Genomic DNA, 18,242 nt, shown 5'->3' with positions numbered 1-18,242 from the left:
GAAGAGCTTGATCTTAGGCACTAAGACAAAAATGACTGAGCAGAAAAGCAATTTGCCAAAGAATTGTATTCTGGAACTTCTTGCAGACCAATCCATATGGATCACTTATACAGAAAACCAAGTGCTTTCAAAATTTCAAATTACTCCATTAATATTACTAAGAGTACATACACTTAAGGCTGAAAATTCAAAGGTGACATCATTAGTATGTACTTAAAAATAGCTGCCTTCAATATAAAGCCAGTATCTTGTTATAAGCTATTCTTTGGTGTACCACTCAAACTGAAAAGAAAGTAAGTGGATGAGGGTCAAGCTCCAGCTTAACTAGTCCTTATTTAAACTGTGTTCAGTTCACCTTAGTGTTTACTCCTCAAGGAGCCCTAACAGTCACCCCAATTAATTTTCCTTCTTAAAAAAACAAATAGCTGATTTCACAGCCCAAAATGCCACTTTGCTTTAATACTTTCTAAGCACTTTGTAGGCACCCCAATCCTTACTTCTACAGTTTCTTCCTAGAAAGCTTGCCTCATGTTAAATATTTTCTGGGAAACTGAATAATAAGGTTGAGATCTGCAAAAATAAGGGAGTGAGGTTTTTTTTCCATTCAAGAGTCAGTTCCCTCCATCTTCCTTGGCTGCAAAAGTTAATGTATTATGCTCTGAAATTGCTGCAATGAGTATGCTTCCTGTATTGTTTCCTGTAGGTGGCTTTTTAGTGAGGAATTCCACAGCATTTAACCAAGTGCATGCGACAATTTTCAATGTTGTATCACCAAAATATAGCCCAAGAGAAAACTCCATGACGTGTAACTACATAAGTAACTACAAAAATAAAAAAATCCCAATATATTCAAGTTTCTCTCCCATCAGCAAAAATATTAAATGCAGGAATCCATTGTCACCAAATTCCAGAGGTTTCTATTCCCTCCCATTCTTAATTCATCTAACTGGTTTTCTGCATGAGCTACATGTAAGACTTGACTTCAGAGGATTTACACTTTCTACAGGTCTTTCTGAGAAATCATTTATACATAGAGACTAGGCAAATGCATGTAATTGAATTCTGCAGGTTTACTCATAGACAGATCTGTTGATGTGCAATCAAAAAACAAGGAAACTTGCACAATAACCCCTGCAAAATTGAAATTCTACTTTAAAGAGAAAAACAAAACCAAAAGGAAAAAAGGGGATCTTTTACATTTAGATATAATTATAATTACCTTAAGTATTAAGTGTTTCTCATGGAGTTACATTCCATTTTTATCTTGAGAACTCATCTAGTGCTCACCTTGCTTTTTAAATCACTATTATTAAGGTTACCTACATAATAAATGGTGTGTGTGTCTCTATCACTTAGGTGCTTTGCACTTTAACTTTTCAATCATGTTGCCTGGTGGACACAGTTTTACCCCCCTGAGGGAGATGGTCCTGCTTCTTTCCCCCTGAACTCCAGGGACAAGCACCCTTCCTCACTTTTGCAGTCATTCAGCTCCCATAACAATCATTCAAAGGTATTCTTTTTCACAAGGGATTTACCCAGCATGGACACAGCTCTGATAAAAAACACTGGAGAGAATAGTTCCCCTGACTCACAGATGCTGTAACAACTGTAACTGACCCATTTGTAACACCAAGAGGCTCCCTTGACAGAAAAATCCAAGAGTTTACAACATTTCTACTGTTAAAGCAGCAAACCTTCAATGGCTAAAATACCACCAGTAGGGAAATGCCCATCTTCGAGAAGCGACACTAAAAACACCTAATTGTGACAAGTGTGCACTTCCACACTGCCACCTATTGGGAGATTCTAAAGAACTTCATAAATATTAGCAAATTCTAGTGGAAGGTGTTCCCATGAGAGACACCAGTCCTGTCCCACAGAAAAAGAGCAATTCGTGGATCAAGGGGAAGAATTTCAAAGGTGTGCCACCACTGCTGCCTACCTCATGCCTAAATATATTTCCTCACCTTCACCAAGGACCACTGCAGTGCTATCACACTTACCAGGCTACAAATACCAAGTCCTTTGAAAGCTGGGTATGTTATTTAGATGCCCCAGTGCAATGCTGAAATCCACAGCTAAATCAGCTCTTTCACTGTCCCACAGGAGTAGCCAGGGGCTGTGATCTGCAGTCCTACACTTCACAGTGGTCCTACCCAGTGACAGATGCAGAAGGCTGCTTCCCTGTTAGAAATGACCAGAACATAATACAGCACAGCATACATTTTCCAGGGATGCAAGCAGGTGAAACAAGTATTCAGACTGCGTGGGTATTATATTATTAATAAAAAAAAGACTCGGCCAGAGGCGAGTAAAATATCCTTACTCTTTTAATTCCCACCACCCATAAATAATCTTCCTGTTTGTGTTTTATTGGAAAACAACTGATTTAAAAGTCACCTGGTGCTATAATCCCCGCTTCACAACTGCCATCTGTCCTGCAGCGGGAGTAACAGACCCTTTCATTCACAAGCAAAGCCAGCGGAATAAAGAGGAAGAGGAGGAGTTGAAGGGGAAGAGAGTGAGAAAGCGGATAAATTCCATTTGTGCTATTAAAAAAAAATAGAAAAGTGAACTCAGTGGTTGAAAAGTGAAGATAAAAAGATGAAAACAGTAATCTTGCTACAGAAACCAGAGAATTATGTTCTTGCTCTACCCCTCTTTTTTCTTTTTTTTTCTTTCACACCGTACAAACTGTAGCACCCTGAACAACTTCACTCCCCTGCTATTTCCAGCACTTTAGAGAAACTTTTCAACATTTCTGTTCGACACATATTTTCAGCAGTGAGGTGAAAACAATAAGTAAACAGGTAGTGAAGGGCTATTTAGAGAGCTGGTCAGTCACAGTAATAATAACAACGCAAAAAGAAAAAACCCCACACAGCACAGAACATCTATCCTATGCGCTGTAGCCACAGACAACACATGACCTCTGACAAACAGTTTTCAGAGTAATTTTAATGCTACTCTGGATTTAACTTGACTAACTGGTAGCAATTGAGCACATCTTTTTTTGTGGCAGCAGTTATCTAAAATGCTACAATAACAGCATCAAAAGTAGAATGGTGGAAGATTGGTTTTCCATTGTGCTGCTGAACTGGCATAATGCCCACTTTAAAAGCAATTCGCTGCTCATCACTGAAATCTGGCAGACACGACACTAAATGCCTTGAGGAAAAAAAAAAGGGTCTTGAGAAGGGGGAACCACTCCAACCACCAAGCAAAGAAAAAGAAGGAGACTAAAAAAAAAAAAAAAGGGAAGAAAGAAAGCAAAGAATGATGAATCTATGTAAGAAGAGAAAATTGCAAAAATAAAAAGTTTAGCACTGCATGCAGACTCAACAGGCACTACTTAATTTGCTTGAAGATTTTATCGCAGGCTTGCATTAGTAATATCAGAGCAAATCAAAAGCAAATATATATTTATGTCTGTCTATTGTTCTGATGAAGTGAAAACGTACTGAGTTAAGTCAATCATTTGTCAAACACATCTTCCTAGTTTTATTTACCACTAAATATAATGAGTAAATATGTGATAATAAAACTCTTCTTTTTATACGGACATATACAATTTTTTCCCACAACTAAATACAGGTAATGATTTAGGAAGCTTTCAAAATGTCTTTTTACTGTCAATAAAACTAATTCTATTCCCATTTTCATGTGAAAAAAGGGCTTTACAAATGAAAACTCAAATTAAAATTCTGATTATAGTGTAGTGTGACAACACCTGTATTTATAATTTTACTGTCAGCTAGCTTGTAGTGTTTAACAATAGCTTGAAGCAGAAAAGTAATTGGAATTTGTCTGTAACATGCCAGATGACGACACTGGGCACTTTGCTGTGCTAAAGCAAATTTGGTTTGATGACAAAATAACCTTAGAAAGATGGGACAGCACCCACCACCATCTAAAAGGTTAAATAAAGCTATCCCTTACCCAGGGACAAAATCTAACTATGGTAAGCCACAGCAGCTGAGCAGCAGCTGCAGAAAGCAGGGTACCCTGGAGCTGGCTGGTCTCTCCTGAACAGGCATCTCTCAAGTCCCTCCCTGCAACATCCACCTGCCAGCAGCTCTTCCAAAATGGTGCAGTACTCCAATACCAGCACTGATACCATTCAGAAACACGGGAGGGAAAGGAAGCAAATGGGAAGGGATGTTAACACAAGTGCTGCAGCTCTGTGGACCTCTGTGGGAATAAAAAAGGAAGTCTACAACAAAAGAAAAACGTGCAATGCCACTGTGAACACTGAAATATCCTGTGCCCCCTGTTTTCGTATCTCCCACACACATACACATACTGATGGTGTATGCTGATAGGCCAGGTCAAAATTAGGACACAAATACATATCCTTTTTAAGAAAAGGGTAAGAAAAAAGGCCAAAAAAAAGCTTTTCAATTTGAAGATTTCAAAACTTAAACACATGCCACTCTCCACACACAACTTGTCTTACTGAAGTCGACAAATTAAAAGCCCATGTTTTTCATTATGCTGAAGACAGAATAAAAATAAAGAAAAGGAAGCCACATAAGAAAGAAAAACAGAATGACAGTGATGTTTTAGTTTACACTAGATATGGCAACACATACAAACTGTCAAAACTATGGAGTGAAAAAAGCTGTTATCAAGCAACTGTCAAGAGAGTCCTCTGAGATTTGGAAATCTTGTGTTTATTGTAACTACTGCACATTACACAAAGAAAGAAACATCCCTCTTCTTACCACTGCTGCTAAATATCATGCAAGAGAACCCAGACTTCTCCCTCACTGTTTAGATTAATTTTTTTTTTTTCCTGAGCAATTCTGTGCTTGACAGCATAGGGCCCCTCCTTTTTCAGGTTTTTATTGTTTGGTCAAAGTTCAGAGAGAAACTTGAGGTTACATAAAACATTATTTCATTTTCAAGAACTGTCAACACCCATTTTATGTTGTTAACTTGTTGTCCATCATTTAAGAGTAGAACTGTTGACACCAAAATACACAGAGTAAGAATTTCTCTCTTAAAACACGTACATAGAAAGAGCAAAGATAATAGAAACAGCCATTTTACTAGACATACTAACAATTCTTTTTCATGTATTTTAACATAGTGACTAGAAATGAGTCAGTTAACTGGCAGTGGGCTACAATATTCAAAGGTTTAGTCTGAAGGTATTAATGCAGATTTTAAATTGCACTTTCTGATTATAAGAAAACAACTACCCCTCAGAGAGAAATCCCCAGTATCTACAGGGTTTCAATAGAGCCTTCAAAGTACTGTTTTGAGTGACAGCCTTCTGTGATAATTTCTCAACCAGCAGCAACATTCCAACCATGCTGGTACCTGGTTAAAAACTTGTGACCAAAAAACAGATTGCTTTTTGCTTATTACTCACTGTGAAATCACATTTATTATAATTTCTACACCTTAGTTTTATGTAAAAATCAACTTTATTCTGAATCACTGGTTTTACAGAACAAACATCTGATGAGGTCCCAAGACTTAGCCTGAAGTTTTTGAGAAACAATGAAGCCTTTAATGTGTTTGGCAATGCATGATTTATGGAATTTTGACTGCATTGGTTCCAGGGAGGGAAATGTTGAACACAAAACCTCAATAAAGGAAGGCTCAAATATTATTTGAGCACAAGAGCAAAGGATCAATTGCCCCTGTGAAGTCAATAAGCCCACATAAAGTACACTAATTTTAAATGCCTCAAAACTGATGTTATTTCATTCTGAATTTGTTAGGGATATCACAATCTCTGTAGATCTTCATGTCAGCTGACTTTCTAGGACCAAGTGTCAGCTCCTGATGGAGTCACCCACAGTGGCCACCACTCTGTAGACAACAAACATCACCTGGGAATCATTGTTCCTCATCCCTGAGCACAGAATCTGATACAGCCCAGCTGCTCAAACTCATAGGGACATCTTCACATTTTGCATGTGTAGATTTTTTTAAAAAAATCTTAAGAGCACTTCTTCAAAAATGTCATAATATTTATGTTCATTAGATGAGAATACTTGAATAAAAATTGAGCCTGACACAATATATTCCCCACAACTACCATGACCACTTAGGTATAATTTTATCTCCAAATATCAGTTAACCTCATGTAACACTATGACTAACATATTATCTCAATGTAAAACATAAAATGATTGAAAAACTTAACAGTAATGAATCTTTCCCACAAAAAACTGCATTGTTAGCTGCATTATTTCCTAGCTTTGACTCTCAAGTACTTCCTCCTCCTGGCTTATAAGAGTTTTAAAGTACCATAACAATCATTGCACAAACAGCTGCAGCTATATGTCCATTTAACACAGTCTTTTGAAAAATATATATTAATACCCTAACAAGCTTACACACATGCTCACACAAAACATAAGAAACAAAACAGTGCTCTGATCCTCAGAAATTTAATGACATGAAATAAAGCTATTTTCAAGACTGGCAGAGTTGTAACACTGCATAGATATGATTCCATATGCTAAAAGTCTATTCAAGTACTTACTGCTCCATAAATAGAAACAGTTCTTGTCAGTGAACTGCAGCAAAAAAAGAAAGACTGTATGAAGGTTTGGTGCAGAGCAAGGGTGAATCTAGGAACTGGTCCTGGGTTTCCACTATGATTAGATTTGGGATTATTAAAGTTTATAAGAAATAATGAAGTTAGCCTGACTCATCAAGGCCTTTTCATCTTATCCAATCTACCAAATATCCTTTGGAAGTTCAAAAAAGCATTGAGAGCTATATTTTAAAAAAGTCAAGTCTGACTGAAAAGCTCATCTGCCAAACCCTCTCCTTCTTCATACACACTTCTAAGGGTTAGGTGACTGAGGGGAAAAAAAGGGTGAGAGAAAAAGAGAGGGTCATTATAGGTGAAATTCAACACATTGAAGCTGGCATCATCAAAATAAAGAGCTTCTCCCATTAATCATAAAATTTAAAGTACTGCAAGATCTACCAGAGCTATTTTACTGAACAGGAAAATTCAGTACCAGAATATTGTTAAATTGAGTTAGCATTATCAGTGGAGAAAAATATGCTCTATTTCCTATTATTTATAAAGCCCTGTTCTTTTCTTTCTTACCAATTACATTCCCTATCATTTCCAAAATACACAAACTCTTTTCAATCAACAGATTTATTACAGCATACTGCATGCTTGTTACTGCCTCTTTGCTATATTGAACCCTTGATTGGACAAGCATTTCAAATTTAACATGGACTGTGATTGCACACATCAAACAACTGCCAAAATTAAACCTGCCAATCTCTTTTTGGAGGATATCCTTTATATATACTATCACTGAAGAGTACCCCAAGTATATTTGCTTAGAAGAAATGGGGAAGGAGGAAATACTATTACAGCAGAGTCAGAAGACATTTATTTCCCCAAGATGTATAACTAGCCCTGCATCCTCTTTTTCCCATTTTATAGTAAATTATTTTATAACAGAAAAACATACTTGGTGAATTTCTCAGTGTCCATTTTACAATCATCAGTCTGTTTTTCCTTTTAGAAAATAGTTAATCATTTTGCAAAATGACCCAGTACCCTGTAACTGATTTTTCCTAGGTTAAGTAGTTGTAAACCCAGATAAAACAGGTCTTTGTAGAGTAAAAGAACTAAAATGTGTTGGGTTATGCAAGCCTGTTCAAAAAGAGACTCAGCTTTGCAGAGCTTTTGATTCTGCAAACAGGCAACCAGTAAGAGGATGAGACAACAGTCTTAAGCTGCACCAGGGGAGGCGTAAGCTGGACATTAGGAGGAATTTCTTCACAGAAAAGGTGGTTAGACAGTGGGACAGGATGCCCAGGGAATGGTGGAATCACCATCCCTGGAGATGTTTAAGAAACAAACTCAGTGCTATGGTGGCATGGTGGTGTTTGGTCAAAGGTTAGACTGGATCATCTTGGAGGTCTTTTCCAATCTTAATGATTCTATGACCCCATGAAGATGAAAATACTGGAAAGCATCTGCTTGAAAGAGGCAGTTCACAGATGCATTGGTTTAAAATCAAGGTTAAGTGGGTTAAGTCTAAAAACAGAACAGCAAATAAACAGGAAGCTCCTGCAATAAAAAAAAAAAACAACTGAGCAAAGTCAAGACAATCAAGACAAACCAAGGAATGTACAAAACCCACAGAATAAATTAGAAAAAAAATTAAGGTATCTGCTAGCAATGCTTGCCTAAATGCATTCACTGTTAGAGCTTAATACAAATTTCTATTCTGCAAATGCTCATGAAACTGATATATATGCTTACCTGGAAGACACTCAGTTTCCTGCTTTACCTGAATCATCAGGGAAACATAAAAATGACAGACTTCATGCTGCTTTTACAGCTGCTGAGCACTGAATCTTCATTCAGAAGATCAAGGTGCTACACTCAGCTTTGCCACCCCGTTGCAGCATCATACCAGAGCACTTGCTGAATTCAGGCTTCTGAATTGTCTGTCTGCAGAACAGGTGGGATGGCACCTCCTCATTGGACCTACTGCTTCTCTTGCACTACAGATTCTATAGGCAGGAATGGCCTTAAAGATTGCCTATCTGTGGTGCACCAGACCTCTAGATAGCAGCAGAATACAAATAATAACTAGTAATGTGAAACCAACTTCTGAGGGAAGAGGTAAACAATTTACCACATCTCCAGATTTTGTTTCAGAGACGCCTCTGTTGGCATCTGCATTTTTGAAGGCATAAAATATTCCTCTTCAGCTGCTGAAGATGCTCAAGTCAGAGCTCCTATAAGTCATGTGAGGCACTTCAACAGTTTGAATATTATTTAAATTTGGGCCATGTTCATTCTCATCAAAAACTCACAAGTCTTCAAGGGTGAAAGCTCTACTCTTGTCTCTCAGAGACAGAGAAAATAATACAATGGAAGACCTGGATCTGAAAACTAAGGACTTACATCTGTAGGTAGAAAAGGTATTTTTCCCAAAACTGGTATATTCAATTTTGATAGTAGTAGTGAATAAAAAAAAAAAAAAGTATCGAGCACATGATAGAAACCATCTGCACATTTCAAATGAGAAAGATAAAACCAAAACCAAGATTTAATGACTGTTAGATTTCTTAAAAGCTGAATTACAATTATAATGAAATTTAATGAAGAATCTGCTGCTCTACCTTGCTTTCACTTGACACAGAATTTACACCAACAATGTTCTGGATGACTAGGTGTTGCTGTGACTATCATTTAAAACACAAAAATCAGAACAGTGACAATTTACTGCAAAAACCCTAAAAAAAAAAAAATCTCTAAGTATTTAGGACTACCTCATTTAGTGAGTTACAAATGGGCTCCTGCCTCCCATGGGCAGTGCTGGTGCTGCCCACCTGCACAGAGACTAAACACCATCAACCACACACAATGGGCCCTCCCTTCCAGAACAAGCCTGCCACTCCTGATGGCACAGCCTTCTCCACCACAGGCAGCAAACCCAGCCTTTAGAAGATACAGCCACTGGATAAGGCTTAACTTGCACACTCAAAAGGCGTGGAAGGAAAACTCAGTCTGAGGGAAATGGATATGTTATGCAGAAAGTTTCCAATAGTCATCTTTTACTGCAATTACAGCTTCCACTTTATAGACAATAAAATGGGCAGGATGCACTAGGGCACACACCATGAATGTCATCACTGACTGTAAGGGAAGGAAGAACCTAAGGGTTAAGATTAATGTAAAGCTTCAGTGAAGAAATAATTTGTTAGAGATCATCCTTTTAACTCAGTTTTGGTCTGAAGCTTGGAAGATGTAAACATGCTGTGCCTAGTGAAATTGTCTCTAGTAATACAAATATAGCTTTTTTTCATGAGACTAAATTGTGAAGGTCTTTTCACAGTTATAATGGTTTTTAGAACACATAATTCACTATACAATCACAGGTTCAGGTGACTAAACACTCCATAATTTAGATGTTGGACTGAGCAGGAAAATGAACTTTGGAGCACACTCAAAAAAAACTACAGCTCTGCTGATGACAGACCTCACCCCAATGTCTTCTTGATTTAGATTTGTGACACTGAAGAAAATAATATTTCTGTGTTTAATTGCAAACTTTATGTGAAGATAACAATTAGAGCATCATCCTCACAGAAAACTAGTATTGCTGAAATGAAATTAGTCTTAGCATAAGAAATACTGAAATTATTTTTAAATATACAAATATATAGAATCACTGAATTTAGAAACAAATACAAACACTCTAGGCCAATGAAAAAGCCTCAGAATCAGTGCTGAGAACTGGCTAATACAGTTATTTAGATTTTAGTATATATTATGGCAGTAGTTTGATATTGGCAACTACATCCCAGAATCCAGTCTCTAGAAATTCTAAGTATTTTACACAGGAATTCTCAGGTACTCTGCTTACAGTATGTTAGTAAAAGTCCTATATTCAAAATTATCATTCAGAACCACAAATGTGAATCTAAGCTGGTCATAAAAGACACAGACAAGAGAGGTGCATCCCATAAAGACAGTCAGCAGTGTGAGGGACACTTCAATGAGAGTTTTGCTTAAGGCATTTAATATACACATTTAAAATGGACATAATTCCTTTGTCTTGAGAACACCTTTCTGCCACTGAGCTGAATAAGGAAGTTCTTTTCTATATTAAGAAATAGGTTACACTACTGTACCAGCTAGTGCCCTTTGCATTATTAACTGTTTCTGCAAATGATTGCAAGTTCATCTAGCCCATCTTCTTGACCATTTCTTAACAAATCAGACTTTAAAATCAGAAAAACTCAAGATTGCAAAGAAGCAGGTAAACAACATCCAGATATGTCATATATGTCACTGACACCATTTATATGTCACTGATACAATTTATTCTGAGAACAAATTGATACAAAGTAGCTAAGTAAAGATTTTGAGTGCAACTAGACTTGAAGTCTGATGACAAAATTTAATCTGTAAAATCTATCGAGAGAACTGGCAGCCACAAAAACCCACTGCAGACACTCAAGGTACTCAGGAGAACTGGAAACATCTCACACCTGCTGCTGTAGGGACCACACAGAGGCTGCAGCTGGTTTGTACATATACATAAAAACATGTGTAAGGTGAACTGTCTTTGCAAATCAGTATTCTATGATAACCTCTCTTCACTTTTATTTCTTGGGTCTCTTGGAGGAACAAAATGAAACATTTTGAGAATTTAACTGTTATCTTTTAACCACAGAAGACACTGCAGTGTCTTTTCTTCAAAAGGTATTAAAATGTTTACTTAAATCAAGTTGATTTAAAACTGTTGAGAGTTGGCATGAAACCCATTCTGACCAGGTTATCACGGGAATCATTTGCTTCAGACCCAGCTGGCTACTGATAAACTGAAGGGCAAGCTAACAGGGTGGAACTCCAACTTCACCCAGTGCTGGTGCCATCCACATCCAGACCCAGGGACTGATGCCTTCACTTCTCCCCAGATTAGCAGCTGCTATCTGGACACTAAGGTGTATCTACTGCTTTCCCAAAGGATTTCTAGAAAGGGAAATAGTCATACACAGAATGACACAGCACTGTGAAATATTTTCAAAATGATGGAATAAGTAATAATTTTTTCTGTGCATAGATTACATTAAAAGCCTATGCAACATTTTTCAAAAATAATACAAGAATCCCTGTTGAAAGCTACTGTGTAAATACTATTCTTTTGCATTAAGCTATGCACAAACTGGAAGAATTTATTATGAAATGTGAATTTAACCACTTTGAGAACACCAAATATTCACAATGTTAACTTCCAGGACACTTACATCTTAGCAAGTGCAGGGAAAACATAGATTTATTTTCAAAGATAATGGTACAGAGAGGGATAGAGGGTGTTTGTGTAAAAATTTATTCTGTCGGTATTTCTACTGACTTTCAACTAATAGATTCTATGCAGCTTCTCATACATTATAAGATGGTGCCAGATAATAAAACAGAATAAAAAGCTTTAAGAAGCATATTTTATTATTGTGAACACTGCAGAAGAACACTGTAATCTGATAACCTGGCAGGAACAACTTTGCAACAATGCACTCCCATATCTACATGTCCCATCGCTGGCAGTGTTCAAGGCCAGGCTGGACGGGGACCTGATTGAGCCCTGCCCATGCTGGGGGGTTGAAATGATTTTTAGGGTTCCTTCCAATGCAAGCTGTTCTGTGATTCTGTGATAATGTCTAATATATGCTCCAGTGCCTCAGTATTTCAGAACAGTTCTGTGACCTACAGACACCAACTGACCAAGTGCATACAAATGTTCCAATGCAGGAGCACAAACTGACCAGCAAGGACTCTTGGATGGTATCAAGAACCATCAGTGAAATGATAACAACTTGATTTTTTTGCTCTCCACCTTTAATGTATATGCAACATTGTGGAACTTGCTTTCAGAAATCAGGTATCTAACACTAACAAATTATGCACCCGTGACCTTTGCAGATGTTAAAGGTACAGTCACAATCAGGCATTTTTAAAAAAAATCTGCTTTTCACAATAATGGGTGAATGTACAAAATAAATGAGGCTTGCAATATAATCAGCGTGGTTGGCTGCTTTAATACATTCCATTTCAATTTAAAATCACCACAAGCCAAGAGTGACGAATATAATTTGATCAGTTGTTCACAAAAAATACTGAAAAGAGATGCAAGCATACCTATCAACAGCTGGTAACATGGCCTGCTTTCAAAAGCAATTAATCAGTTTTTTACAGAACCAGAAACTCTTAAAATATTCAAAATCAGTTAAAGCCACACACTGCTAGGAGAGTGGAAAGAAATTCTTCTAGTAAGAGCATCTTACACATCAACTTATTGCTAAAACCCCCAAAATCCGGAATATTCAAATAGAAAGGGCAAATCTCTAATAAAAAGGTGCAGTCAGGTGGTCCACTAACAGCAATAACCCATTGTAACTCCATTTCAAAGGTTTGACTGCTCTTTATGATGTTTTTCAACCATATTTCATATTCAGCTGTGTTTTAAGAGTTCTTGCTAATATCAAATATGCATATTGGCTGCAATAGAATAAGTACACAGATCACTAGTAACTTTGTATAAAGCCTGTCATACACGAAGAATACACACTTTCAAAAGCAGAACAAGCTCCCATGTAATTAAAAATGCACAGATTCATTACTTCCCACTCAAAAAATACTGAGAACAATGTTGTCTTAATCTATCACATCTGTCATACTTGCCATGCTCTAACTTTGTGAATTTTGGTCCTGGAGGCCCCACAGATCTCTCTGGCTGAGAAAAATTTTCCAGGAGCTGCTGAAATCAGTTCTGATTAATGAGACTGAAACTAACTTACAAATGGAACAGCACATGCCAAACCACATCCATTCAGTCATTAATTAGCATCTGCATGAGAGGAAATTTTTTAAAGAGTTTCAAATCCAGCAGAATTATCCAAAACACAGCTCCAATTGTAACAGGAGATGACTGGTAGACAAGCCTTTTCTGGAGAATGATAATCTTGTGTATCAGCACATCAGTGCCATTGGAAGACTTGGAATTCAATTGCCATTTACTTACTCAAATCGTTACCAGCACCGATTTGAGGAAATGACTTTCCCATAACATCAGGCATAAGGACAACATACACAAAAGTAAAACAAGACACCTGAAAGGAAATTGCTCTGTCAAAAACAGTCACTGAAACAGGAGAGATGACAACAGACTAAAGCATCTGCTTCTGGCACAGAAGATCAACTATAAACAAAAGAAAAACACCATCATTTGTGATCTGATCTAGTTTTGGATGAAGCATGTGACCAAAATTAAACACCACGCTTTACTTTGCTTACTAAAAAATCCCACAACATTGGTAAAAGAACAACCCCCATGAGAGACATTTAGTAAAAAAAGGTTTGAAATATAAACAGAAAAATAAATATTTAATAAATACTTGCCCATCTTATTCATTATTTTTGTTCAAATATTTGACAACAGCTAGCTTTTCCCCAATTACCTGCAGACTGTTAGTTAGCTACTTAGCAACTTTGTAACAGCACATTTTTTTGATCATGAGCTTTTGCTACATTTTCAAAGGTATGAGATGTAACTCACCATAATTTTTTACCTTCATCTACCTTCCATACAATATTTTACAGATTAGGAAGCAAAGCAGATCCCTAAAGCACCAGAAATAAATATAAGGATGAAAGTGTATCTACTTTCTATCTGAAAGAGAACCTGTTATATTGAAACACCCTCCCATCTAAGGAAATGCTGCTCACCCTTAAATAAATGCTGATCTGACTGTGAGGATCAAGCAAATGTATAATTCGTAGTGATATATGTAATTCCAGAAAAAACTCCCACAGATCATGGCTGCTTATATACATCTCTGGGATGGGTGGCCAACACAGGATTTTTTTCTGACTGTGTGCAGAGAAATCTTTCATCATCCTCTAGAAGAACAGAATCAAATTATGCATAGTTGCTTGCAGGGAACCCATATCTATAGATACATCTAGAGGCAAACACTATCTATCTATGTATTAAAATGGAAGGAACTGTCAACACAGTTTCTTCTGAATACATCCATGCACTTTACCCAAACTAAACTTTTCTTTCCTTCTTAAACTTTAAATTGTCTCTTTTTTTACCTGCCAGACTAGTCCTGCTGAGCTTTATAGAGTGAAACTTCTTCAGAAAACAGCTGACTTTGTGAGCCATTGGTGCTACAGTCACCTGACATCCAGCAGCACCACATTCTGTGACCAGGAACATCCAATTCCCTGATGGTTGCAGATGTTGGTTTATAAAATCTGTAAGCTACAAGTGCAAGGGATGGGCAAGAGCCATCCCAGCACACACTGAATGAGGAACATCTTTCCTCTGTCACACAACAGGGAGTGACCAGAGCTGAAGCACTATCTCTTGCCATGGTGCTGCACACAAAGTTCAGGGGAATGCTTCCAGCTATGGCCACGTAAAGAGGCATGAGATAAACCAGGGAAAATGAAACCATTCCTGGCAAACTTAAATTACTGGTCCCTAATTTAATTAGACTTTATCAAAGATGAAGGAATCAAGAAATAATTAGTCATTCACATGGACAGGCACTAAATAACTCAAGTTCTGCTGCTGGTGAAGCTTACACCCTTTTCAGGAAAGCAACTTGGGCCGGTTTCTGAAAAGCAATCTTTTCATAAAGTAAGAGAGACAAACTACTCCCTGCCATCTTCACCTTGCAATGCTGGGGAAAAAAGCAGCTGAGAAAATTAAGAATCACCACAGTTTAGCACTTGTGAACATCACCCCTGTTCTAACCCAGCGAACAGCAACTTTAAGAAATGCATTACTCTGTTTTAACAAACTGACCAATGTAAAAAGAAAATGAACACCAAACATTTTAATTTTTTTTGAACAATTCTTCCTGTTTCTCCCTGTGTGCTCCTCCCAATTCTTCACAAGACACTAAAGTGGATAAAATACACATCTGCAGCTATTCTGATAGAGTGATTAAAATTCTTCCTTTTCAAAGACCCCCACCCACACAATCTACTAGAGTCTGTATCTTCTATTCCACCCTTCAAGAGCACATGAGATGAGCCATTCTGAACAGTGAGATCACAGGCTCAGCTGCTGCTAACACATCAAGGACACAACAACTGTTGTCCCATTGATGCAACCAGCTCCACTATCAGGATGGCAATACATTTGTTTCCTTCCCCCCACCCCGAGGGTGTCTGCTGATCATCTCCTCTTTGTGAAGTCAGCAATCCTGACCAGGGAGTACAGGAGATATGCACTCAGCAGAACAAGGAAGCAGGTTACTTGGGTACCACAACATTAAGTACTTTCTGACAAAGACTGCATTAGCAGATGACAGGAGATTGAACACACAGCAAATAAAATGCTTTGTAGGTTTTTCTGTCCCTGATGTTTCAGCTGATCTGGAAGAGAATGTGCAGAGTCCCTCAGGCAGAGATAGCCTTTGATCTCAGTGTACTAACTTGATACACTTACAAATCTGTGAGTGCCTTTTGTCTTCTGCCCTCCCTAAAGAGGGTCTACAAGTAAAATAATGGATCATCTGAGGCTGCTCTGCTATAAGAAAATATATTTTAAAGGCCCTTCTAAAGTCAACTTTGTAAATGTATATTTTCCTCTTTCATGCTTGACATTCAAGCAGAAGGAAGAAAGATTATGTGCTATGATCTGTAGAATATTAAACTCCTCCCCTTGATAACTTTGTCTGGAGTTATCAAAATCCCTGTATTTACTGAATATGAAAAAGCAGAGGTTGATGGAGTTGGCTTTTAACTGCTAGAATCTTTTGTGGGTAAAAAATAGCTATTAATAGATAACAACTGTTCACCTTGGAGATTGCAAATTAATTTTCATATGACCCAAAACAAGAAGTTTCATCTCTGACTTGTCCCTTCAAAAAACAGTATCAGTGTAGAACTATAACCTCTGATTCTCTACAAATAACCACAAAAAACCACCAGCTTGCTCCTGTAACACAAGCCAGAAGTCCATTCTGAAAGTGATTTTTAACCAGCTGGTTTGCAGACACCTCAAGACAGGCTTTTCTGCAGGAGTGATGGAAGTTACAGAGTTTTGCCTCCTCATGATGAGATGCCTTCCCCAGAGTCTATACAATTAGTTAAGCACACTTTATAAATAGATTACTCTGGGATGCAGAAATGGTTTATTTCAGAACACACTCCTCTTACTTTGCTTTAGTCAACAGAGGTTGTAACTGGAGAAGAATAAAGAAAATTACTTTCATGCTACTTTTTATTCTTTGCTGAAAAACTTGGAGGTGACTGTAGTGCTGTTAACATCAATTATTCACATTTGGCATCTAACATGGTAACATGTCCTTGATGCAATTTTCCCAGTAAGAGTGCTGTGTAGATCTGAACTAATCACCACCCTGGACCTTCTTTATCACCAGCAAAACAAGGAGGCATTTCTCATGTGTGATCTACACCAGCCTAATAGAGATGAGATCAGCTGAGCCATGTCCTAGAACTGCCTAGTTCTCCCCAAAATACAAAGGACTACAGCCTAATAAACTCACACACAAATGCTTGAACTCTGAGACCTTAAAGCCAGTGGTGATGAAATACACTCCTTTGCAGAGAATATTCTCCACTAGTGATATTTGGTGTGGAATGCCTGCTTTGCTTTACCTAGAAAGAGAACAGCAAAGCTCCATCTCACACAGCACTTACAGACTCACCTACCTACATAACCAGGTAAGGAGTGTGTGCACTACAAGCTGAACACAAACCTGCAACAGACACTGGCAGGAAGAAGGCAATAACACCCAGGGCTGCATCAGCCACAGCATCACCAGCAGGTGCTGGACTCTTCTTTGCTCAGCCCTGGAAAAACCTGCAGTGCTGAGTCCAATATCTTTTATTAAAGGTAATGACTATTCCCTGAAAGATAAAGGTGGCTTCTTACTACATAAAAGGCCTGTTACAGGAGTAGTTTATATTATCTTTACAATTGTGATATATTGCTCTATAGAGCTTTGCTTTATAATGGAATGTTTGTTAGATCTTCAAGCATTCCTAGGGTCTCTCTTGGCTAGGCTCACTTGCGGACACAAAGTACCCATGTTACTGGAAAATTTTAAATGAAAAAATTTATGTGTAAATTCAACAGTACATTTTTTTCTTGAGTGCTTTTTTGTAGTTCTCAGTTTGAAAAGAACTCAATTTTTAAAATCAAAGTATATATACCAACTTGAATTATGCTAAGCACATGGTTTATCATAATAATGGCCTTCAAAAATGTGCAATTCAACAGAAATACTGGCCTACTCCAGACATTTCAAAAACATCAGCTTGCAAGTGTTGAAGAAACTTCCCAAGAAGGATGTATTCCATCTGTAAAAGTGCTGATTTTTGCAAAGAGAGATTTCCTCCCAAATAATATTTTATGTTTAGAGCACAACAAAAACCCCTTCTTTGACACATACTTTTCCAGAGTCCTCACCTACACATCCAGAACAAGATGATACAAAATGATATTTTCAAGCCAACTCAAGTCTAGAATTATTTTAGAGATGACTAATGCCAGTTTAAGGCTGTGCCCAGGATTGTGGACAAGTTTTCAGTAATACATAGAGATCTTATTTAACAATTCCCTAATTGAGAAAATTTCTCACAGGATAACAAGTGTAATGAAATCCAGTTTAGGGAGCTCCTACTGGAAATGCAGGACCTAATTTTAACCACAGTGGATTCAAACAACCCATAAAAATAAAGGCTA

At 37.6% G+C, this 18,242-nt stretch overlaps 1 protein-coding gene across 3 annotated transcripts in view; it reads right to left on the bottom strand.

The window, feature by feature from the left end:
- POLA1 (DNA polymerase alpha 1, catalytic subunit) overlaps nt 1–18,242 on the bottom strand; it is a 187,448-nt gene that overhangs the window by 12,900 nt on the left and 156,306 nt on the right. The gene's annotated exons all lie outside the window — the stretch shown is intronic.

The sequence above is a fragment of the Erithacus rubecula genome, assembly GCF_903797595.1.
Source record: "Erithacus rubecula genome assembly, chromosome: 1".
In the NCBI taxonomy this organism is placed as follows: domain Eukaryota; kingdom Metazoa; phylum Chordata; class Aves; order Passeriformes; family Muscicapidae; genus Erithacus; species Erithacus rubecula.
Note: the sequence above shows the minus strand (reverse complement) of the source record. Positions and strands in the feature narration are given on the sequence as shown.